The sequence below is a fragment of the Coptis chinensis genome, chromosome 1 (genome assembly GCF_015680905.1).
Source record: "Coptis chinensis isolate HL-2020 chromosome 1, ASM1568090v1, whole genome shotgun sequence".
Classification (NCBI taxonomy): domain Eukaryota; kingdom Viridiplantae; phylum Streptophyta; class Magnoliopsida; order Ranunculales; family Ranunculaceae; genus Coptis; species Coptis chinensis.
In genome coordinates this window covers 71,136,745-71,161,542 of record NC_141456.1, presented here as the reverse complement: position 1 = coordinate 71,161,542, position 24,798 = coordinate 71,136,745, and the positions used below count along the sequence as shown (strand labels likewise).

General features: G+C 38.0%; 1 long non-coding RNA gene and 1 pseudogene across 1 annotated transcript; one reads left to right on the top strand and one right to left on the bottom strand.

Annotated features, from left to right (window-relative positions):
* Positions 1–492: 492 nt before the first annotated feature.
* LOC147525101 (large ribosomal subunit protein uL14-like) lies at positions 493–1,080 on the bottom strand (annotated as a pseudogene).
* Positions 1,081–2,362: 1,282 nt separating this feature from the next.
* LOC147525100 (uncharacterized) lies at positions 2,363–2,889 on the top strand. Its single transcript, XR_015197749.1, has 3 exons — positions 2,363–2,495; positions 2,577–2,672; positions 2,781–2,889. It is a non-coding gene; the product is annotated as an uncharacterized LOC147525100 (long non-coding RNA).
* The last annotated feature ends 21,909 nt before the right edge of the window (positions 2,890–24,798 follow it).

The following is a 24,798-nucleotide window of genomic DNA, read 5'->3' as shown; positions in this document are numbered from 1 at the left end:
AGGTGCTCTAAACCATTGAATTGAAGTAAGGACTGTACTTTGTTTGGACATGTTAAGGTCCCACCTAGGTGTGTTAATGGGTGAATGTTAGAGTGCACAAGTGGTTTACATCTTAAATGACATCCTACAAACAAATATTTGTGAGTCACACAAGTACTATTGTTTAAATAAGTGCCCTGAGTGTTGTTCTTGTTTAAGGTTGGGTAGGGATTCAGTTTAGGCCGGATACCCACAACTTTTCACTTCAGTAAATGGTATGTGAAATGAACGGCGGTTCGATAACTTTGGATTCCTTAGCTTGTGTTTGCTGCTCTAACCATTAAACTCAAGTCTTGTGTTATCTGGTAAGATTTTGCTCTGTTAATCAATGAATTAAAGTTGAGCCTTGGAGAATTTTATTTTGGTAAAGAACATCCTTATGGTAGAATTCCATTGAAATTGAGTTATGCTCATTAATAATATAAAGGTGAAGGGTGTGTGATGGGACATATACTAATTTGCAGCACTAGCAATCCTGGGCCACAAGTCAGCACACTCCTTACCAGTAGGGCCAGTGATAGCAGATCCTTTCATTTCACCTTTCGAGTTCACTATGATTCCAACATTATCTTCAAAGTACATGAAGACACCATCATTTTGCCTCCACGGCTTCCTCTAGCGAACAACTACAACTGGCATCACCTTTTTCCAGAGATCAAGCTTACCTTTCTTCACTGTCGCCATCACCATGTCACCAACACAAGCTTAAGGGAGCATGTTCGGCCTTCCTTTGATACCCTTCACAGAGACATGAAGACACCATCCTTTTGCCTCCACAGCTTCCTCTGGCGAACAACTACAACATGCATCACCTTTTTCCAGAGATCAAGCTTACCTTTCTTCACTGTCACCATCACCATGTCACCAACACAAGCTGAAGGGAGCCTGTTCAACCTTCCTTTGATACCCTTCACGGAGATAATGTACATGTTCTTGGCTCCAGTGTTATCAGCACATGCATTTAATCGTAGCAGCCACTGGAAGACCTAGTGACATGTGGAACTTGTTTCTAGCAGAACCACCATGCCCTCGTTTGGACATCTCTAAAAATCGCCTTGTTGCTCTCTATCAAATGATGATTAGGGTTTAACTTAATTAATTCACTTTTGGGCATGTTTGTATGTTTCAATTTTATACACATTTGTTAATTTTTATGCGGTATAAATAGTCTCGACTGTTGTGCGTAATAGATTGGATTATTGCTAAGCATAATGAAATGGTGGCATGGAGTCCAACAAAAAGGTAAAACCCATTCTAATGTTGCATGAGTACCTGTTATACCTTGGCGACAAATAGTACAAGTGGCAGCGAACTTCTTTTCAGGATTCTTGGACCAGGTTTCTTTGGAGCAACTATTGTCCATATCCTTGGTGCACTTTCTTGATTCAGGATTCTAGGACCAGGTATTTCTTTTGAATTACTTTTCATAGATTCATATACATGGTTTAAAACTCATTTAGGTTTGAATCTACTGAGTCTTCACATATTTGACTGGATCAAATTGTCACTTCGAAAGCAGACCTAGGCTACTCTAGTTTGATTAGGGATGAAGGGATAGAACATAAGGCATCGGTCAGAAAGTTTGCCTAGCTACATGAATTAGCACCTATTTGTATTTATTATTCATTGTCTATTTATTTTATTTTAAAGGAAAAATGAGGTTGAATGTGATGAGCATGATGAAATTATATTTGAAGAATTTGTAGTTTTGGTCGGCAATATAATGAAAGGAAGTCATATAAGTGAAATGGACACGAGGATTTTTTAGCATGAACTGCAGTTTTATATTGCAAAAGATGAAATAATGGATATTTATCATAAGCAAATGCTGAATGCCAATTGCAATGTAGTATATATCAGGTGAGTGGAATCTTGGAATTTTTTTTTAAGAGATGAGTTGTTTAATTTATGCGTACATGTCGTACTAATGGTAGTATGCTTTTCTTTTAGATATTTGTATGAGAAATACGAAAGTTCTTGATAGAGGTTTGGATTCTATTATCCCGGTGATTTCAACTTATATGCAGACAAAAAAGAGATGAATCGTCTGGTCTCAAATAGATTAATGGCAAGACAAGGAGATCAAGTTATTTTTCTTCCGTACAATTCGGGGTATGCTTGTTGGTCATGTTCTTTAACATATATGCATTCTCATTTTATTTTTATTTTTTGTACTTTCTTAACTCTTATATATGGTTGTATAGGATTCATTGAGTTTTGGTAATTATTGACGTAAGTGCAAAAAAAAGTATATTTTCTTGATTCAACTGGAGGTGTCCCTAATATAAAGCTAAGATGCATGGTGAACACGTGAGTTGATTAATCTTATTTTTATTTTGTATGTCATATATGCAAACAACTTGTAACTTAATTATAAAGTTCATTTTTTTAGTGGGATGAAAACATTAACATTAAGTGAAGGAAAAAGAGTGGAACCAGAGTGGGACTATGTCAAGGTAAATATACAGTACTTGAATGTGAAAGAATTACTTGGTGTATTGAATGTGTTTTGACAATTTGTTTATGTTTGCGTGTAGTGCCCAATTCAACCAGGAGGATACGAGTGTGGATATTATGTCTTGCGGTTCATGAGACATTTTATGATGGATCCTAGTCAATCAATTAAGACAAAGGTTAGCTAGTCTTTCTTGTTAATATATTCTAAAATATCTATGTAATTCTTTCTTGTAAATGTATATCATATATACTAAATTCTTTGCTGACTTGATGTACTTGTGTAGCTAATGGAGCTGGCCAACACTATCACCTATACCACTGCTGAGCTTATTGAAATTTGTATGGAATTTATTGACTTTATCGAACGATTTATCTTGCCAAGCCAAAGGTATGTGTATGTATTGCCATAATAATATTTTGTTTTTATTTTGTTTGTTGCTTTGAGGTATGGGATGACTTTAAATGTAGTAGTGTATATCTTGAACCACAGCCCATTTGCATTGTAGGTATTTTCATTTATTTTTTCTTCCGTTGTGAGAACTAGCTCCCATTGCATTGTTATCCTCATGCCTATATAAAATAGGCTGCTTTTGGTCAGTGCCTTGAGCTTTTGGTAGCAAATTTACTAATAATGTTTCTTTACTTTATTTGTTTCTTAGATTTGACAACGTTCGATCGATCGATGGATAATACTTAATTTATTGATTATGGAGTTGATTAGAATGATTTTTAGTTTGGTTGAATGTGCTATCAAATAAATGTATCTAGCATTTTTCAGTGATGTTGGATAAATGATAAATTGATGTAAGGAATAAGTATTTTCGAATGGTTTGAAAATATATGGGTTGAAGTTACTATGGATGTTCTGATTTTATTTTTGAAAATTTTATAGCTGTTTTATTGGTGAAACAAGTTTACCGGTTAGGAATATAATTGAATTACAGGAAAAATATAATATATATATATATATATATATATAACTGGAAAAATATAATAATAATATATATAAAAAAATAATAATAAATATAAATAGATGACGGTTGTAGAAGAACTGTCACATTGTAAACTATTTGTTGACGTATTTGTTTTCCATAAAATGATGGTTCCACAGTTGTTGATAGGCATTTCATGACGGTTCCACAGTAGTCAATGGACATTTCATGACAGTTTCACAGTAGTCAATTGGCATTTCATGATGGTTCTGACGTGAACTGTTAGAAAATATTGTTAATTTCTTGATGGTTCTAACTATAATTAATGACGGTTACATATGAGGTGTCATAATAAAATTTACCTATTATGACATTTTAAAGACTAATATGTCATAATGGGGGGACTTTTTAAGTCGTCTTTCTATGAACCGTCATAAATGTAATGACGGTTTTGGTTGACTTTTAATGACACCCTTAGTAATGTCGGCTAGTTTTTCAATCAGAAAATGTCATGATATGTATTTCATGACAGCTAAAAATTGTCATAAAAAGCCCTTTTTTTAGTAGTGAGACTTTATTATTTTGGATACAGAAGTTGCATGTGATTCTATTCCTATCATCTTAGGACGTCTATTCTTAGCAACTGCTAATGCTCTCATTAACTGTAGGGATGGTTCCATGACCATGTCCTTCGGAAATCTTTCGGTCGAGGTGAATGTGTTCAAGTTGATGAAACAAATTCCAGAGCCTGACATTGATGGTGAAGTGAACAGGGTTGACAGCATTGCGCAAGATTATTTTACAAACTCTTTTCCTGAAGATGAAGTATACCAATTTCTTTCCTTTAGCGATTCTGAATTTGAGGACGATGATTATACACAAGAAGTAAATGAGTTATTAGAGTCAATACCATTATTTGACCCTATGACCGTGATGTCCAGTAACTTGGATGAACATCAATCTGTTTACTCCATGGAAGACGAATTTCCTCAAGAATCTTTAATACCCACTCTACCCGCCCCTGACTTAAAGCCTCTTCCTTCGGAATTAAAATACGTACATCTTTATCCAGATGGTAGTCATCCAATTATCATATCATCACAATTGACTGACGATCAAGAATCCGGTTTAATAGATGTCATTCAACAACACCGTTCTGCTATTGGATGGTCCCTTGATGACATTAAAGGCATTGACCCTATTGTGTGCACCCATCGGATACACCTTGAAGAAAATTCTAAGACGTCGCATGAACCGTAGCGTCATCTAAACCCAACCATGAAAGAAGTGGTACGGGAGGAAGTTCTAAGATTACTCGATATGGGTATTATCTATCCTATCTCCGATAGTGTTTGTGTGAGTCCAGTACACGTTGTTCCAAAGAAATCTGACATTATAGTTGTGCCCAATGATAAAGATGAATGCATCTCCGCTCGTATTCTAATAAAATGGAGAATATGCATCGATTATCGCAAACTTAATGCAGACACTCGTAAGGATCACTTCCTACTGCCCTTCATCGATCAAATGCTTGAACGGTTAGCCGGTCATGCATATTACTATTTTCTTGATGGTTATTCAGGATATTTTCAGATAGTCATAGATCCGTTGACCAGAAAAGGACCACGTTCACATGTCCATTTGGTACATTTGCATATAAATGAATGCCTTTCGGCCTTTGCAATGCACCTGGTACTTTCCAACGCTGTATGCTTCACATTTTCAGTAATATGGTTGAACGCTTTATGGAAGTATTCATGGACGACTTCTCAATATATGGTGATTCGTTTGATAACTGTTTGTCCAATCTGGAAAAGGTTTTCACACGTTGTGAGGAGAAAAACCTTGTTCTTAATTGGGAAAAATGTCATTTCATGGTTATAAAAGGAATAGTTCTAGGACATATTGCTTCAAAGGATGGAATTGAAGTCGATAAAGTTAAGATTGAAAAAATTGATTCACTTCCTATACCAAAAACAGTTCGCGACATTCGCCCATTTTTAGGACACGCAGGTTTCTATAGGAGATTTATTCAAGATTTCTCAAAGATTGCTCGACCTTTAACCAATCTCCTGCTTAAAGATGTGCTTTTGACTTCACTTTCAATTGCAAACAAGCTTTTGAGACCTTAAAATCTGCCCTAACTACCGCTCCTATAATTCAACCACCTGATTGGTCTAAACCTTTTTAATTAATGTGTGACGCGAACGACTATGCTATTGGAGCTATACTAGGGCAACGCCGAGAAGATAAGCCAATTGTGATTTACTATGCGAGTAACCCTTTAATGAAGCTCAACGTAACTATACCACCACTAAGAAAGGGTTTCTCGCTGTTGTATATGCCTTGGATAAGTTTCGTCCGTACCTAGTGGGTTCTTCCACAATTGTCTACATCGACCATGCGGTGCTTCGTTACCTATTATCAAAAAAAGATGCAAAACAAAGGTTGATCCGCTGGATTCTCCTCTTGCAAGAATTTACTCTAGAAATAAGAGATAAAAAAGGTTGCGAAAATGTGGTTGCAGACCATTTATCACGACTCGTCAGTGAGGTCGATAATGATACATAACCTATATGTGATTCCTTTCCTGATGAACATTTGTATTCTATTTTTTCGTCCCCTTGGTACGCTGATATAATAAATTACTTAGTTACTGAGGAAGTCCCTTCATCTTGGCCTCGTAATGACCAAAAAAAGTTCTTATCCACTGTGAAATTTTATTTCTGGGATGATCCCTACCTCTTCAAGTATTGTTCAGACCAACTTATACGCCGTTGCATTCCCGACTGGGAACACAATGTCTTGTTATCCTTCTACCATGAACAATCTTGTGGTGGTCATTTCAGTGGTAAGAAAACAGCGGCCAAGGTTTTACAATGTGGATTTTATTGGCTAACATTGTTTCGAGATGCACATGAGCATTGCAAAGCATGCAACCGCTGCCAGCAGCTAGGACGCATTACTCAATGCAATATGATGCCCTTAAATCCCATTTTAATTGTGGAAATCTTTGATGTATGGGGCATCGACTTCATGGCCGGGTCCCTTTCCAAATTCTCATGGCTTCCTATACATACTGGTAGCCGTTAACTACGTGTCCAAATGGATTGAGGCTTTGGCATGTCGTTCTAATGATCATAAAACGGTCGTTCTGTTCGTAAAGGAAAATATTTTCTCATGATTTGGTGTTCCCAAAGCTATAATTAGTGATGGGGGAAAACATTTCTGTAATAAATTTTTTGAATCATTAGTCAAGAAATATGGAGTCACGCACAAAGTGGCAACTCCGTATCATCCTCAGACCAGTGGCCAAGTAGAAGTCTCTAATAGAGAGATCAAATCCATTTTGAAAAAAACTGTTAATCCATCTAGAAAAGACTGGTCTCTAAGATTATCTGATGCCTTGTGGGCATATAGAACAACTTTTAAGACACCTATAGGGATGTCACCTTATCGCCTCATTTTTGGAAAACCTTGTCATCTGCCTGTTGAACTTGAACATCGTGCTCTATGGGCCATCAAAAGCCTCAATTATAAAACCAATGCGGTAGGCGAGAAGCGAAAATTGCAGTTAAATGAGCTTGAGGAAATTCGGAGTGATGCCTATGATCTCTCGAAGTCCTATAAAGCCAACATGAAAATAGTGCATGATAAGCACATATTGAGAAAAGATTTCAAAGTTGGTCAAAATGTTGTACAACTCGAGATTACACATTTTTCAAGGAAAATTAAAAACTCGATGGTCTGGTCCTTTCACTGTCTCTGCTGTCACCCCTTATGGGGCTATATCTTTGAAAAATTTAAACGATAATAGCAAATTTCAAGTAAATCGCCAACGTCTAAAACATTATCATGAGTTGCGTTCTCCAGATGTTGAAAAGACTCTTCTCCAAGATCCAGTCTACACAGACTAATAGATTCGCTTGTGTACTTCATTCCATGTGATTTAAACAGGGAAAGTACGCCATTAGGGTAGCCGGGCCTTCTTCTATTTTCTTTTCTAAAATTCCCTAGAGTGTGTGGTTGCAAGCGCCGGAGCCTTAGTCCACAAAAACTCTAATTAGAACTGAGTATAAATGTCTTATGTTAATCGAGTAAACGTTCCTTCTGGTAAACAATGGGTACCCAAAATTTCCCCTCCTTCCTTCTCTTCCCTTTTCTATTCTCTTCCTCGCGAACTTTAGCGAATCATTTGGTGTAAGTCTCACCCATCTCGAATAGATAATGGTCATAGTACTTTTGCTTGAAAGCGACGTGCACGAAGGATGGGGTGGTGTATGAATTGTCAAACACCTTTCTGTCCAGGTCTTGGATTACTATCCGATATGAGCCGGATCCGGTATAAGGTATATTATTGTCTGACACCAGCTCAGCAGGACAAACTTCGTCGTCATCTCGTTGCTCCCACAGGTTGGGATTTGTCTTGAGGATCTGACGTTAAAAGACTCACATTCATCTTGAGGATCTGACGTTAAAAGACTCAACATGTATATACTCGTGTCTTTTATTTTCACCTTTGCACTAAGCGTCGTGCACAAAGAGAGTCGTGATATGCAACATCGGATGGTCCCTCGTTCGCACGGGCAATGAATTTTACCAGGCCAACCCCAAATAATTTTCTATTTGATGACAGTTCGGGGCGGTTTGAGGCTATACCATATGTACTAAGGGTAATATTATTATTAGACCATTGCACATTGGTCAGGGATGGTACCGTCCTGAACCCTAGGCCCCAAAAACATAAAAGTTAAGCCCCGGCCGGGTTTGGATTGGGTATGCCCCAGAGCCGACATGACAGTTGCCTGATTTTATAGTAATGGTTTTCTTCTTGAAGTCCGAGGTTGTTGACACGTTCATCTCCCCTTGTAAATTTGTAAATTTCCAAAAACAAAAAAAGGGGGTTGTGTTCGTTTTTACAAATTCAACCCCCAAACAATAAAAAATAAATATAAAAGAGGATTGGATGTGCCTTAGCCATATTCAATTGGATGAAATTTTTAATGCCGGCCGTTTTGACATCTCGCTCGTTCAATTTGGAGTTAAAACGAATCGAAATTCTGCGTTTGAAATTTCAGGACATAAGGGGAATTTCTGGAAATCATTTGGGCTTGGGCCAAAAATTAGAACCCGACCCAAACCACGTGTCCGGTCACAAAACCCAGCACACGAGGCAATCCACGGGTCAGCCTCTCCCATTTTTTCCCCCCAAAATTCCGGATCTTGCTCCCACTCAAACCACCCTCGCACATGTGGTATCTCAGGTTTAAAATTGACCAGCGCACGCGGCCAATTCACCACCAATTCGACCAATTTTTTAACAGCACCATCTCCTCACTTAGCGAAACTAATATAAGCCCTTAGAAATTCATTTCGATCACTCTATGGCTGGAAATCGGAGAATCACAGTTGAGCGAAATTTTACAAATCTCTATAATTTTGGAATGTTCCATCCCTTTTTCGATGAGGAAATTGCTAGTAGAGAGTGGGAATACCTTTTGCATCAAATTCCAGCTCATTACTCCGAAGATTTAGTGTTGAAGTTCTATAACAATGGAGGTTTTCGGGGGAATGAGTATTGGATTACGGTGGATGGATTGGAACTTGAACTCACGTTGGAGTTGATATCGACTACGGCAAATATTCCAATCAACTTCGATAGTCCGACACTGCTAATATCGGAGTATCCGAATACAATGGAGTTGATGTTTGACACGCTTCTCGAGGGCAAATATTGATGGCTCGAGATGCGTGTACCAACATTCCCTTTGATGGAACCAATTGGCAGTCATGCAATGGCTAGCCTACAACGTCATCGGTACATCGAAGACGTCTGACGTCAACAAGACATTCTTGCATCTGCTCTGGATACTTTAGGAGAAGAAGGAAACTTTCTACATGGTCCATTTCCTTGGCCATGTACTTACGACTGCTTTTGACAGGTCAGCTCCTCTTGCTGTACTTGCTACACAGATTATGATAAATTTAGGGTTCCAGTTCGAGACTTGTGTCATGGACCACTGGGAACCTATAGCGAAAGATGATATTGAGCGTGATAACGTACCACCTCCTCCTCCTTCACCACCCAACTGTTTTAATGAGGATACCATGCACCAAATTAGCACTCCCATGGAAGCTTTGAGACACATAAACTCGGGAATGTGTAGCATGTTTGTCCGCCAGGATAAGTTTCAGCAGGAATTATGTCATCGTCAGGGCCATTTCCAGAGCATGATGATGGCTAATCAACAACAATTTCAAGAACAGGTGGTTAGGTCTTTGGCAACCATACAGGAACAGTTATCTCAACCAGGAGTTCGCAGTACTCGTTGTCATAGGAACCCTAGTTCATCATCAACTAACCCTGAGGATTCACAGTAGCAACTTGTTCCTCTTAGTCTAAAAAATGACTCTGTCATTTATTTTCCTTATGCACTGTATTTTTATTTTTCTAGTGATGAAAAATGATACATCGTTTCATTTCTCATAATTTTGAATCTCCATCCGGTTTGAATGAGAAATTATTTATGTTATTTGATTATTGTCTTTCCTAAAATGGCAGCTTGTTCCTTGATGCACTGGGCCTACTCTCTAAGCCCAATGGTCAATACCCAACAAACTGATCCAAACAGTCAAATACCTAACGGACTGATCCAAACAGTCAGATACCCAACGATCAGATTTTCCATTATAAATCCAACTCTCCTCTTCAACCTTCACTCATCCCTTTCTCTCACTCTCCTCAAATCCATCTTCACAAATTCTCATTTTCTTCAACATAATGAATCCAATCGAGCGATTGGAAATGGAGCAACACGAATGGGTTATCACATTATTCTTAATAATAGTGTTTATCATTGTTCTACTATCGCTCATCCATAACATGCTCCAGAATATCTAGATCTATGTAACCGACATCTCTTTTTCCCTATGTCGTTTTGTATATTAGTATGGTGTGTTAAATAATTCTCACACATTTGTACGGTTTACGTATTAAATGGAGAAGTTCCATATTTTATATTTGTGTGTATTAGTTGTATTTTTAAACTTCTAAAAAAGAAAATAAAAAATAAAAAATAAAACAAAGAATAAAAATTAATAACTCACCAAAATAATTCAATCTCAACTCATGGTGTTCATAGAAGATCGCACACGCTACACGATACGCCTAAAAACCATCGAGCAAGCTGCGCGATTATTTTTTTCATCTTCCATTATTGAGGTATGATCAACAATTCAGAAATTACCTGTAGGTCTAACAACACGGTGAAACCTTCATCCGTATTTTCTAACAATGAAACACCTCATTAATTGTTTTTGGAAATTTGACATGAAAAGACTTACTATGGATACCCATATTTGCTGTTCATAAAGGTATATGTCACAACAACACATGAGTCACTTGTGTTGTCACATATTAATTCCAGATTTAACTACACTTTGAATCCGGATTGGTACAGACTCATAGATTGGCTATAAATCTCTTCTTTTCAACCATTCTCATTTCAAGCATTCTTCATTATCCTTCCCTCTGTAATACTTCCAAATGGATCACTTAAGAAAAATAATGCCTGAGAAAGACTACCTGAAAATGTTTGATGATGGCCGGTTTTCTCCTTATTTTGACACAAAAATTGTACGTCGAGGATGGATGCCTCTTCTATATCATTCAGCAGCTGGTTATTTCCGAGAATTGGTTTTGATGTTCTACCAATTTAGCGGTCCTGAAGATGGAAAATTCTACTTCAATGCCTATGGACAACGATTTAAATTGACTAGGAAAATTATCTCCGACATACTTCAAATTCTAATGAATACAAAAGAGTTCCTTTTTCCAGAGTCAACATTTGATTCCGTCAAAACTTTACTATGAGCTACCGTATCTCGTGGCGAAGTCGGAAATAGACATCACGTTGTTCTTCAACGCTCTTTGAAACGATATCAACAAGTTGTGCTCCACTGGTTGGGACACAATGTGGTAGGTACATCACACCAATAAGAAGTCACAAAGCCTCAACTTCACCTACTTTGGATTTTGCAGACTCAAAGGGATGATTTTTGTCTAATCCAACACCTCTGGAACGTGATCACCAGGAAAACGAGAAGGTTAGCACCTCTACCTACTTTAGTCATGAAAATTATGATGCGTTGGGGTTATCCAGTAATTTCTCCAGAGACACCCCTTCAAAGAGCAAATATTAGTGCACTCCACACAGACTACTCCGTTGGTTATTGGACTCCTGATACTCTGACAGATGAACAGAACGACCCAAGCATAAACTCTGAACATTTCTTTGATGAACATGCCATGCTAAACATTTTTAATCCAATGGAAGGCATTCAATTTCTTCATCAAGGCATGCGGGAATTACACGCTCATCAGGAAATAATCATTAAAACTCTTAAGGATTTCCAAGAACGTCAAGCAATGCATGATGTTGAACAGGAGGAAATCTTGGAAAATCACTTACAGTCCTTGCAATATCACACTATCCTAATGGAGAATCAAACTACACTCTCTGCCAGCCAAGGGGACATTCAGATGCAGCTCAGCCAACAAATTGAAGAACTAAACAGTGTGGTGCACGATATGCATCTCCAGAATCATCATAATAATCCATGATTTTCTTATTAAATAAAAATAGAATAATAATACTAAGTCAATAAATAAATAATCGAATATATCATTATGTTTTTCGTCATATTATGAATTTTGTTGTTATTTTGTGTCTTCTTTTGTAACAAATGCCTACTAGAATTGTCATAATTCACGTTGTGACAAGAACAATTTTAATATGTGATTTTCAATGTCATACAGGAGGGCCTATTTTCTTCCATACTCATTTATCCATCCAGTTTGCCTTTATCCTTACCCATTTCTTTACTTCATCCAACATGGCATCTTCATCAAACATTGCATCTTCATCAAACATGACACCTCCGAAACTCATTCCTGAGCAATCCTTTCAGTCTATGATGGATTCCAATACTTATGGGCATATCTTCTGTGACTACTGATAAGAGCCCAAAACTGTAGTTTTAACCCTGTAACAGTCATACTTTTAGGCCAATTATATGAGTAATAATTAAGAGTTAACACTGATTACGTGTTTTTATACATTTCAGGCTTCAAAGTCCATTATGTGCAGAAATGTGCCACTTTAGCTAGATAAAGGAGCAAAGGTCGGTTACTAAGGAGTTCCATGATTAAAGGCCAAGATTCAAGAAGACAAAGCCTTTCTAAAGCCCGGTCAAAAGCTGAAAAGTCGATGCGGGCAGAAACAACACACAAGTCAGTAGAACTTCTAAAGGCCGTATCTTTGGACTCAGACCTCGGAATGGGGCCTACCTTATGTCAAAACGACCGGCTCGGAAAGAGATTTCCAATGGCCAAAGCCTTGATCCAATCAGAGGAGCAGAAGTGGACGAAAAGTCTGTTGACGCCAACTGCAGCTGAAGAGGCATTTTTGGACTGAAAGAAATGGGTTTTGGGCCTGATTCTTTGGCCCAAAACATGGCTCCAAGCCCATGCACGATTTTTGGATCTGAAAGTATAAAAACCAAAGCTTAACTCTTTGTTAATGGTAGTTAGTTAGACCTAAAACTATAGATAATTATAGATCTAGTTTTCATGTAATGAAAATTAAGTTTAGTTTAAATTCAATTCTTGTTTTAGATTAAATTCTTAGAATCATTATACTTAATTAGTTTGATTAATACAATAGCTAGTTTGTCAATTTCGATTCTTGTCATTTACAATTGTGTAGATCTAATTTCCCTTATTACGTAAATAGCTAGACTTAGATTAGTTAGATTATTAATTTAGTATTTGAATCATTGTTTTATTATTCATTAGATTAATAAAATAATGTTCTCCATAAGTTAGTTTTATTTCCATTAATTGTTTAGTTTCAATTCGTAGATTCAATTAATTGTCATTATTAGTTTAATTCAATTATTGCATTAGTAGTTTTGAATTGAGTTTAAAAAAGTAAAGTTCAAATCTTTATATCATGTCTTGTTTGAATTCCATTGGGAATGATAGCGTGATGATTCTCGGCTAAACCTCCATTGAGGGGGTTGAGAAGCCTTGATGAAAGCTTGATTCCGATTATCGTAGAGTCATCGTAATTTCCTTTCCACTCTAGAAACGATTAGTTCACCATGAGAATGGGTGTAATCGTTCACATGCTGGTTATGAATTGGTAGAAATGCCATGTGTAATTAGGGATTAGGAGTAACCAGATTTTTTGGGCGATTCAATTCGGATTACGATTATTGCCGTTAGTAGGGTTAAGTCGAGTTAAGGTGGAATCAATCTCCCTCTAACTCCTTATCATAGAATCAACGTAGCATTCCCATAGTTGTTCTAATAGTCGACTAGTTGCATCTTGTAGGTAATTGCATCGTAGTCTAGTTGCCATTTCGTAAATCTCTCATTAGACTTAGAGTAGATTACTTATACGTAGGGAACACAGCATGCGGAAGGACTAGGAGTGGAATGAATCATCTACTCCACTATATCTCATAGGATTGAGAGTAGAATCTTTGATAAAATATAGGCTCATAAGATAGTTTTAGTTTACTTACGTTTTGAGTTTCATCGTTCATTTCGTAGGTAAACTATTCAATTTTATGTTTTATCAAATGGCGCCGCTGCCATCTTAGTTTCACTTTCGCATTGTTTTCGTAGTATAACAACTCTTCTTAAAGTCCCATTTCACCCACCCACCCTTGTTTGATTCATACTGTGGTTGTCCGTTTCAGCATTGAAAGGTTCCGCGAAAAAATACACGGAGGGCGACCGTGTTCTAAGCGAAGCTTTCTGCGCCCATACTGGAACCTTGAGCGACCGACCCCCATCTCGCGAATGACGCCCTAAAACACTGTAACTTGAGTTACACGGAGCACGACCATACGAAATGACTTTTCTTTGAATTTCCACAGGTTTGATTCGAACTTCGAGTTTTCAAGTTTTTCAGTGTTCTAACTAGTTATATACACTGAACACACGTAAACAAGACACTATTCATAAGCGAATCAAGGACGCAATCAGGTCTTCCTTTCTTCCGCACCTCACATCTCCTGTTAGAGGTTTATACTAGTATATAAGAATTGTTTGGAGTGTTGATGTGTTTAGCTAAATTTGGTTTAGCCTTGTATGAGATTAGGGTTTGGTCGAACAAAAACACCAAACGTAATCACACAACAACGTCAACAAACAATTCTATCTAGTATACCACCCACTACACCTCTAGCTACTATTTCACACACACCACCGACACAATGCTCGACGAAGGAGAGAGACTCTCTCGGACTTTTATAAAGCCTTGAGCGATAGCCCCAAATCTTGCATCGTTCTAGCGGACCGGTGGGGATTTCGAATCCCCCAAATATTTTAATTGGTTACCGTTTTTTCACGGTTTAGACCATGAAAAACCTTATCAAAGATATCGTGGGATTGAACAAGTCCTAACAACATTCCACCATCCTACGGTTGGTGCGGAACAAATTAAACTCGGGGTATTCCCTTTCACCTTAGTCGATAAGGTGGCGTCTTGGTTAACCGCCCAAACGCCTAATTACGTGGACTCGTGGGCTAAACTTGTTCATTGTTTATGGAACATTTTTACCCACCCCTAAAGACGGATGAGATGCTTTCCAAGATTCATTTCTTTTCGACAAAAATCCTCATGAATCATTTTCAGAGGCTTGGAATCGTTTCACCGATCTCCTTATAGAGTGTCCACATCATAACTTAGCTTAAAGACACGTTAGTTCGTGCCTTTTCAAAGGACTTCTACACCACCATAAAGAAGTCCTAGACATAATGAATGGTGGTAGTTTTCTAAGTAAAAGGAGCTGGGAGGCTTATAAATTTTTAGAGGATCAAACTAAGCGAAATAACAACTGGGGGTAGTGGCGATATCCACCGCTCGCTTAGTTCATCAAATACAGTTAAGGCGCGGTATGTTTGAAATTAAACACGATCCCGAGCTTAAAACTCCAATCGAATCACTCACAAAAAGGTAGAGGCCATTTACGTTCAACAAAAGCCTATCCCCGTCATGAATGTAAATTCAAATCCATGTAGTTTCTGTTGGAGCCCTCAAAGATCCCGACTTCCCACTGTCCCTATAGCCTATGAACAGGCTTGTTCCATTAATAGTGAACCTAACGCCCTTGGAGACAAAATCCCAACTTCGGTTGGAGAAATAACCAACACGTCACACTGCGGTAGGTTCAATAATCAATATGTTAGGCCAACGCACAGTTTTAACCAAGCTCTACCACGAGAAGGACAGGGTCAGGGTAATTTTAATAATTATAACAACCAAGTGCAACCTCAACAAGGTCAAGCACAAGGTCAAGGTAGTTATAATAATTATAATGCTAATAGAGGTATCGTTAGGTAAATAATAATTATCAAAATCCACCCATAAATAATTCCGTGTGAAATAGTTCCAGTCACACCACCCGTGACTACTACACCCACACAACCGGATCGTCTTGACACCTTCATACAAGTGAGCCAAAAACTTTTCCAAACCATGGCTCAATCTAACCAACAGCTTCTACAATCCGTTAATAATTTAACCCAATAGTTGGCCCAAGATAAAGCCCAACCCAAAGGGGTGTTGCCAGGTCACGCAATACCTAATCCTAAAACAACAAACACAGCCTTTTAGGTAATCGATAATACTAGTAATGAATACGAAAATGTTGGTGAGCTAAATGCCATCACCACTCTCCGTTCTGGCAGAGTGGTTGATAACAAAGTAACTATGCCTATAGCTACCCCACCAGTAGCCCCTACACCTACTATTTTACTAGATAGCGAAATAGAAACCTGAAAAGCCTACCCTTTGTAGAGGTACCGGTTACAACACAACCTAAGAAATAGAAAGCCACGGTTAAACATCCAGGTGATACCATTGCTAAATATAGACAAAAACCACCGTTTCCACAAAAATTAGCCGTGTTAACTAGGGATACTAATTATGAGGAGATTAGGGACGTTTTCAAGAATCTAACTATCAACCTTCCCTTCCTCGAAGCTATTAAAAAGCTACCACACCATGCTAAGTTTCTTAAGGAGTTGTGTACTACTTGGCGTAAGACCAATATACCAAAAGACGCCTTTTTAACAGAACAATTTCCAACTCTATCTGAACATAATGGAATTGTTAAATACAAGGACCCTGGTCGTCCTACTATACAATGCACCTTAGGAGATTCTTATACGACGACCGCGTTATTAGACCTGGGGGCTAGTGTTAACTTACTCCCATTTTATTTGTATAAACAAATAGGTCTAGACGAGATGCAACCCACTAAAACGCGGCGTTGCAATTAGTCGATCGGTCTATTATTAAGTATCCTAAGGGTGTGGTCGAAAATGTTGGTAAAAGTTCGGGATTTTTACTATCCGGCTGATTTTGTCATCCTTGATACTGAAGAAATTAAACGACGACTATCCCGATCATCTTAGGGTGTCATTTCCTGGCAACTGCCAATGCGCTCATTAATTGCCGCGATGGTTCGATGTCCATGTCTTTTGGCCATCTTGCTGTTGGAGTAAATGTTTTTAAAACAAAGGCACATTTACCAGATTCGTCTATGGATGGAGAGGTTAGCATGATTGAGAGCTTTGCTCGAGATTATTTCAACAACACGTTCCCTGATAATCATATGCCCAAATTTCTTTCCTTTGGAAGCTCAGACTCCAACATTTTCATCCCTACACTAGTCGATACACATATTACGGATGAGGATGAGATAGATGACTTTCTCAAAGATATAGAAGACTATCATAGTAACGTGGATATGACCAATCTAGATTAGGAATTCGGTGAGTTTCTTAGAGTAGGTGATGATTCACCCTATCAAGAACTATTTTGCACAACATCCACCTCGACTCCCCTCCTTCCACCCTTTCAAAGGAATCTCGAGTTTGCACTCGATCTTTTTGTTTCTTTCGGATTCATAATTTTTAAATCCACCTAGTAAACAAATACTTCAGAAGAACCAAGCATTTGACACCTTCATTTTCAGACTTGAAACAGTCCCTACCTACACCATGAATGAGTTTTGTGCTAAACCCACATCCTCATTGTTTACATGCTTTCCTTCTACAACTTATCCATATCCACCATATTCTCCACAACCATTCACTTTTCCACACTTATTCACTAGGACACCCTCTCGTTCAAAAATGAAAAAGAAGGTGCATGCTAGGTTACGTTATAGGGTTATCCGACTTCGCTTTCATTTCACTAGGTTGCGTCATAGGAAATCTTGGTGCTTGATTGTATTTGGATATGTTTTCTGTGATATTTATTTATGGAATGATCCACAACTATTTCGGTTGTTGATATATGATAAACTGCATGTTCATACATATGTTAGATAAAGTCTCGAGTATCTGAATATAAATGCCTCAATTTGTTGTGTTTGGTGCATTCCTTTCATTTCTAGATATTGGTGAGTGCACCATTAAGGTAACCGGGCCCTCCCTATGGAGTGTGTGGCTGTAAGTATCGGATCCTAAGTCCACGTTTAACATAATTCACGTTTTCCACTCTTGCATGTTTTCTCGGATTTTTGAGTCATGTTTCTCTATGGGGTGAATTATGTCTTTTTTGTTTATTGTTTTTCATTATAAAAGTAAAAATTTATATATATATATATTAAAGGATAAACATAGTAATCTAGGAAGTCTCGGGAATCTGACTTTAAAAGACCCACTGCTAAAAAGCAAATTTTCTAAGCTTTGTTGTAAAAAATTTGTTTGGGGGTGGGGTGTTCGTGTTTCCATCCTAGAATGTTTTATGTCCCAATAGAGTTGCTTAGGCCGTTTAGTTATCTTTCGATCCAGGTTGACATAATCTATGAATTTAGAGTTCAGTCGTTCGAATAACGTACGTCATGCACGCACTTCGAGGCGTTTTCCACTATCTTATATGTCATCCACAGTCGGAATAGTGTGTTTTATGGATCATTGGATTGGAAATTCTCTCCTGATCATTTCCATATCTCATTCGCAAAAATCGGACCGGTAACGAAGCGGCAATTTTAGTTTGAAGTTTCGCGAAAAAATCGAAAAATTCAAAAATTTCGAATTGGGCTTGGGCCCAACCCTACAAGACCGGGCAGCGACCCGCCCTATACCTTTGCCCCAACAGTTTCGTTCATCCTTCCAAATCGCCATTAACGACCACCGAAGCTCCAAACCAAAAAAAAAAAAAATTAAAAATAAACCTAATTAAACCCACGCCCACATTGAAATCAACTTCAAATCTTCTATAAATCCTTCCACCACCACCTCCACCAAGTAGAAAAAAAGCCAAAAACCACTGAAAATTTAAAAAATTGTGAACTGTCACGCCACCACCGCGCCACCACCACTGTTTGTTTTAGTCGGTCGACTCAAATTCCAACACCACATCCCATTTAAACCCCCACTACATTCCTAACACTAAAATGGCTCAACAACGTCGAATTTTGCCGGAGCAAGCATTTTCGTCGTTTTTTACTGGTGATCTAAAATGATCAGTAGACCTGGAATAGCTTGTGGTACTTTCGACCGAAGCCTTTTACCACGAAGACTTAGTCCGACGGTTCTACAAACACGAGGGAGTTGGAGGGACTAGAATTTTGTTATGGTGGCGAAGAGGAGGAAGGAAGTAACTATGGGTTGTTGGTCGAGATTCTAGGCATTCCGCCTAGAATCCATCCGGATGTCACGTTCTGGGGAGTCCCAATATAATGGGGTAGAGGCGTTGATGCACGGCGGATTATCGAAGGAACTACAATGCGAGATCGCGATTGTGTTCGCCGAGCATCCCTCGAGAACCAACCAAACCGGCCGCAATTTTAATGGATTGGTCGGAACGCCCCGGGAAGGAGAAGGTCGGCGACATCGGTCCGAGGCGCCTCCACATTTTATGGATACTCCCAGAGCGTAAGCACGAAGTTCGTATCTTGGAGTTTTGCTTAGCATGATTAGGGGAGTAGGGAAGGCTGTTGCACCTCTCCCTGTGTTGATAACCAAGATCATGTTGAAGTTGAAAGTAGCTCTGGCGTCTGATAGGTCTTACATCACCCTACACCGAAATCCTCGCATCTATAAGGATTGTGTCCAACGAGTTTGGAGGTTGCCTGAGGATAGGGTAGAGGACGAGGAGGATGGTGGAAATGAGAATGCCGAGGAGGATGGGGGAAATGAGAATGCCTAGGAGGATGAGGAGGACTTGACTTGTTTTGATGCGGATGCCTTGGAGAGGTGTTGGTCAGATGCAGAACGCATGGCCGTAATTCATCGTGGCATGCGTTCACTCAACACTATCTGTGAAGACCTCCGGACTCGACAGGCTACTATCCATCATAACTTCGAGATCTGATCCCAGCGGGAGGACGAGCGGTGGGAACAGATGAGGGCCGAGCTAGAAGCTCAACGCCAGTTCCGGGCCGACATGCTTGCACGATTCCCACCTCACGAGGATTTTCCTTCTGAGGACACACCATCGAGGCACGAGCGTCGTCGCCGAAAGACGAATGGGGCTGGCCCATCGGGAGCTCAAGAGCCATCTCCTGAGCGTGTGCCCTCTGCTACCAGTACCGAAGTGGTTAGGGATAGTATAGTTTGATGTTTTTTTTTTATTTGTAGTTTCATTATTGTTATTTATTTTAATGTAAGTTAAATTCTGTAATTTGAATTTTGTAGTGAAATGTACTTCAAATGAAAATTTTAATATAATGCGGTTATTTTCATTGTGCGTGGTTGTTTCATATTGATCCCACCTTCCCAAATTGTTTGGGGGTGGTGTTATCTATTCCTGCATGATTTTTATATGACCCTCGTTTTAGAATTTATTGCGGAGTCAAGGTGAAAATATAGCCGATTAGGCATATCTATGAATAAGTATCATGGTAGGATGAAATATCGATTAAATAGGTAGATTCTATCCTAAATTCAACCTAAAAGATACTAGGTTTGTTTTAGAATCAAGGAAATGAGTTGTTTCCGTTTTCGGGTTTGGAAATTTTAGGATTTTCGGAAACTGCCGTAAAAACTTTTTGGCAACTTCCCGATCCGTTTTAGCAATTTTAAACCTATATAAACTTCATTCATTCTACACTCACAACCCACACTATACCTAACTTCCATCACTCACCTTTCACTCCCACAATTCCCACGTTTCGCCTCATTTTCTGATTTTCAGCACCTCGGGCTTTTTTCTACCGTGCTTTTTTTTTCAGAATTTTTGTCGGCCTTTTCGCTTCAAGGTGAAGAGCGACCAGCCAAACACTGGAATTCTAATAAACTTCAGAGCTTTTCGCTTCAAGTATAGCGCGACTTTCGCTACCGACTTTCGTGGACCAGAAAAATTCCGGTTTTTTCGTGGGTTGTTCCCGGATCATTCGCAGCTATTTGAGCATAATTTTGAGATGACATCTCCTACATTGATACCGAACAGTCTTTCAAAGATTTGTTTCAAAGCACTACTTACGGTGCTTGGTTTCGCCGGGTTTATCACATACGTAAATTTGGGAACCGCTTATGGTAAGACCTGATGCACTTTATTCTCCAACACTAGCATCTTATTTTTATGATAACTGCATTTTTTTTAAAAGACCAGATGGAGAACAAGTGTTCTCCATCAACATTGATAATGAACCAATGGAAATTACCAGGTTCTTGCTAGCATTTGTTCTTGGACTTGCTATGCCCACTGAAATACAAGACCCATGGTGTTATTGGGTAGATAATATGTATGTCTACACTTATGAGTTTTTGCATGAGTCGTATGGCGCAGGCATTTTCCGTATCGATGACCAAGGGGAATATAACGTCGCCTTTGGTAGCCTGTCCATGAACATAGGAACTGTTATGTTTTGGATCATGCTAAATATTTTAGGGGAATGGCGTTTTTCTTCTGTGAATGATGCCACTTGCAGCGTCTTCCTTGCTTTAGCCACGGGACGTATGCGTCATGACCTTCCCCGAACCTTGATGTCTAGTTTAGGTCGATCCCATAGCATGAGGCATAAGTACCTTCTTATGCCTATTCTAATTTCCCGTATTATGCTATGTTTCTTTCCTGTTTTTTGTACATGTTTCACGGATTGGATTACGATTCATTAATCGTAAGACCCACAAATAGTATTATTCGATCTTTCCGTGCAATGACTTGGCAAGGGTGGAGGATACAACCTCATCAGGTTGCACCCTACACCCCGTCAGACCAAGTGGCACTTATTATGTTAGCAATAATAGATGATAAATGGCGGGAAGCCTGACAAATTATCATGGCATGGCAGGACGCGAAGGAACCTGACTTCTTTATAGAAGAAGATGATGAGCAGGATGATGAATAAGCGGGAGATAAGGTAAGTTTTAATTCTAGTTAGTGTCTGCTTATGTCCCAAGCAATTTCATTCTTTTAACCCCATAATGGGTAGAACTCGTATAGAGTTGCGTCAGTTTTTATTTCCTATATTAGTATGTTCTAACCTTGTTTCGCAGATGTTCCTGAATTTCACGCGATTCAATGGTATTTTTCCAACCCTCTTTATTTAAAATGCTTTGAAGACAAAGCATGCTTCTTGTTTGGGGGCATAGAAACACGTGTAATTAAGGCATCTGTTAGGATATAGATAGGTATAATATGCATTTGTTTTCTAGTTAAAATTTAAAAAATTCAAAAAATATAAATAAATAAGTTATGCTATACACTTAGGAATATTGGTATTGTTTTTTTCTATGCTCTTAATAATCTAGAAGTCTCAATGTAGCTTTTGCATTAGAATAATTTTTAGAAACTTAGGTTAATATGTAGGTAATAATCTTTGCATCTATCTATAAATATATTACATGAGTATCTATGATTGTTAGCAGTGAGTTTATGAAATCTAGGCTAGAGTACTTATTCTACAAATCCTGTGAGAATATAGCCTAAAGCCTTATATGAGCGAAACATTTGAGAAATGACACAAGGGAGAAGTAAAATCCAGATAGAGATATCACACGTCCACTTGTTTGATCACTAAACCATATCCTAAGCGAGAATTTAGGCCCTCTTTGGATCGATATAGCCAGAAATTCAAACCTATGAATTATTTTTCGCTAGTCGCCCCTCTGAGCCTTTCTTTAGCCTTTAATAAACCACAAATCCTTTACCCTGTACAAAACAAAATAAAAAAAAAAATTCAACCTACCCAATTTAGATAAGTCTAAGAATAGAATGAGGAAGAAAGAAGAAGAGAAAAACCTGTGTAAACAAAAGTTAGTTAATTGCTTCAGAAAATAAAGAAAAGAAGTTTCCATCCAAAGAAAAGAAAAATAAAAATAGAAATAAAATAAAAACTCAAAAAAAAAAAAAAAGAATAAAAGTAGTCAAAAGCCAAAGAAAAAGAAAAAAATATGGCTAAGGATGGAAACAAAGTGTAGAAGCAAAAGTAAATAACAAGGTTTTCTCTAGTTACATAATATGAAGACTCTATTATCTCAGACTTGTCCTTTTTGAATATCCATTTCCTTCTTTCTTAAACCATCTCCTAATCCCCGCAACACCTAATAAAGACCTCTAGCTCAATTAGGAATAGGTTAGAGTGATAGTAAGTGGCAGATGTGTTTGATCGACTCAGGCTTCCTTGTTGTCATTGAGATTGTAAGGTAAAGTGTGCCCATTGCACACTGGAGTAGCAAAACTTGAGTGGAAACATCAGAGTGTTCTATCTTGACTATTATTGTGAGAACCTACTTAAGGAAGCTATCCCGAGTTTCAGAAATGAACCTGCTAGGCATTTCATAGTATTACTCATTGTATATATATTTATTGTAGATGATTGATTATTATGCATATATTAGCTTAGGTTTTGACTTGATTATTCTATATGCATTGCTAGTTAGAGGTATAGTTAATTTAGAGCATGAATAAGGAAACAATAGTTTTATTTTTTAGTCGTTGTAGTATAGATGAAGTTTGTGAGTACCTTCACTGGAAAACTCTCACGAGGCTATAACTCATCCACTAGGGAATTCCTAGTGGTTTAAGGCCTTGTTGCATATGGTCAATGCAATTGCACTCAGCGAAACGAGAGTAGATAAAACTCCATTTTTGGTCACTTATTCTAATTTCTCATCTTTGCTTGAGGACAAACAAAATGCTGTTTGGGGGTGGTTTGATAAGAGCCCAAAACTGTAGTTTTAACCCCAGAATAATGATCATACTTTTAGGCTAATTATGTGAGTAATAATTAGGAGTTAACACTGATTACGTGTTTTTATGCATTTCAGGCTTCAAAGTCCATTATGTGCAAAAATGTGCTACTTTAGCGAGATAAAGGAGCAAAGGTTGGTTACTAAGGAGTTCCGTGATTAAAGGCCAAGATTCAAGAAGACAAAGCCTTTCTAAAGCCCGGTCAAAAGCTGAAAAAAGTCGACCTTGGGCGTAAAACAAACACACAAGTTAGCAGAACTTCCGAAGGTCGTATCTTTGGACTCAGACCTCAGAATGGGGCCTACCTTATGTCAAAACGACCGGCTCGGAAAGAGCTTTGCAATTTTATAAGCCTTGATCCAATCAGAGGAGAAGAAGTGGATGAAAAGTCTATTGAAGCCAACTGCAGCTGAAGAGGCCTTTTTGGACTGAAAGAATTGGGTTTTGGGCCTGATTCTCTGGCCCAAAACATGGCTCCAAGCCCATGCACGATTTTTGGATCTGAAAGTATAAAAACCAAAGCTTAACTCTTTGTTAATGGTAGTTAGTTAGACCTAAAACTATAGATAATTATAGATCTAGTTTTCATGTAATAAAAATTAAGTTTAATTTAAATTCAATTCTTGTTTTAGATTAAACTCTTAGAATCATTATACTTAATTAGTTTGATTAATACAATAGCTAGTTTGTCAATTTCGATTCTTGTCATTTACAATTGTGTAGATCTAATTTCCCTTATTACGTAGATAGTTAGACTTAGATTAGTTAGATTATTAATTTAGTATTTGAATCATTGTTTTATTATTCATTAGATTAATAAAATAGTGTTCTCGATAAGTTAGTTTCATTTCCATTAATTGTTTAGTTTCAATTCGTAGATTCAATTAAATGTCATTATTAGTTTAATTCAATTATTGCATTAGTAGTTTTGAATTGAGTTTAAACAAGTAAAGTTCAAATCTTTATATCATGTCTTGTTTGAATTCCATTAAGAATGATAGCGTGATGATTCTTGGCTAAACCTCCATTGAGGGGGTTGAGAAGCCTTGATGAAAGCTTGATTCCGATTATCGTAGAGTCGTCGTAATTTCCTTTTCACTCTAGAAACGATTAGTTCACCATGAGAATGGGTTTAATCGTTCACA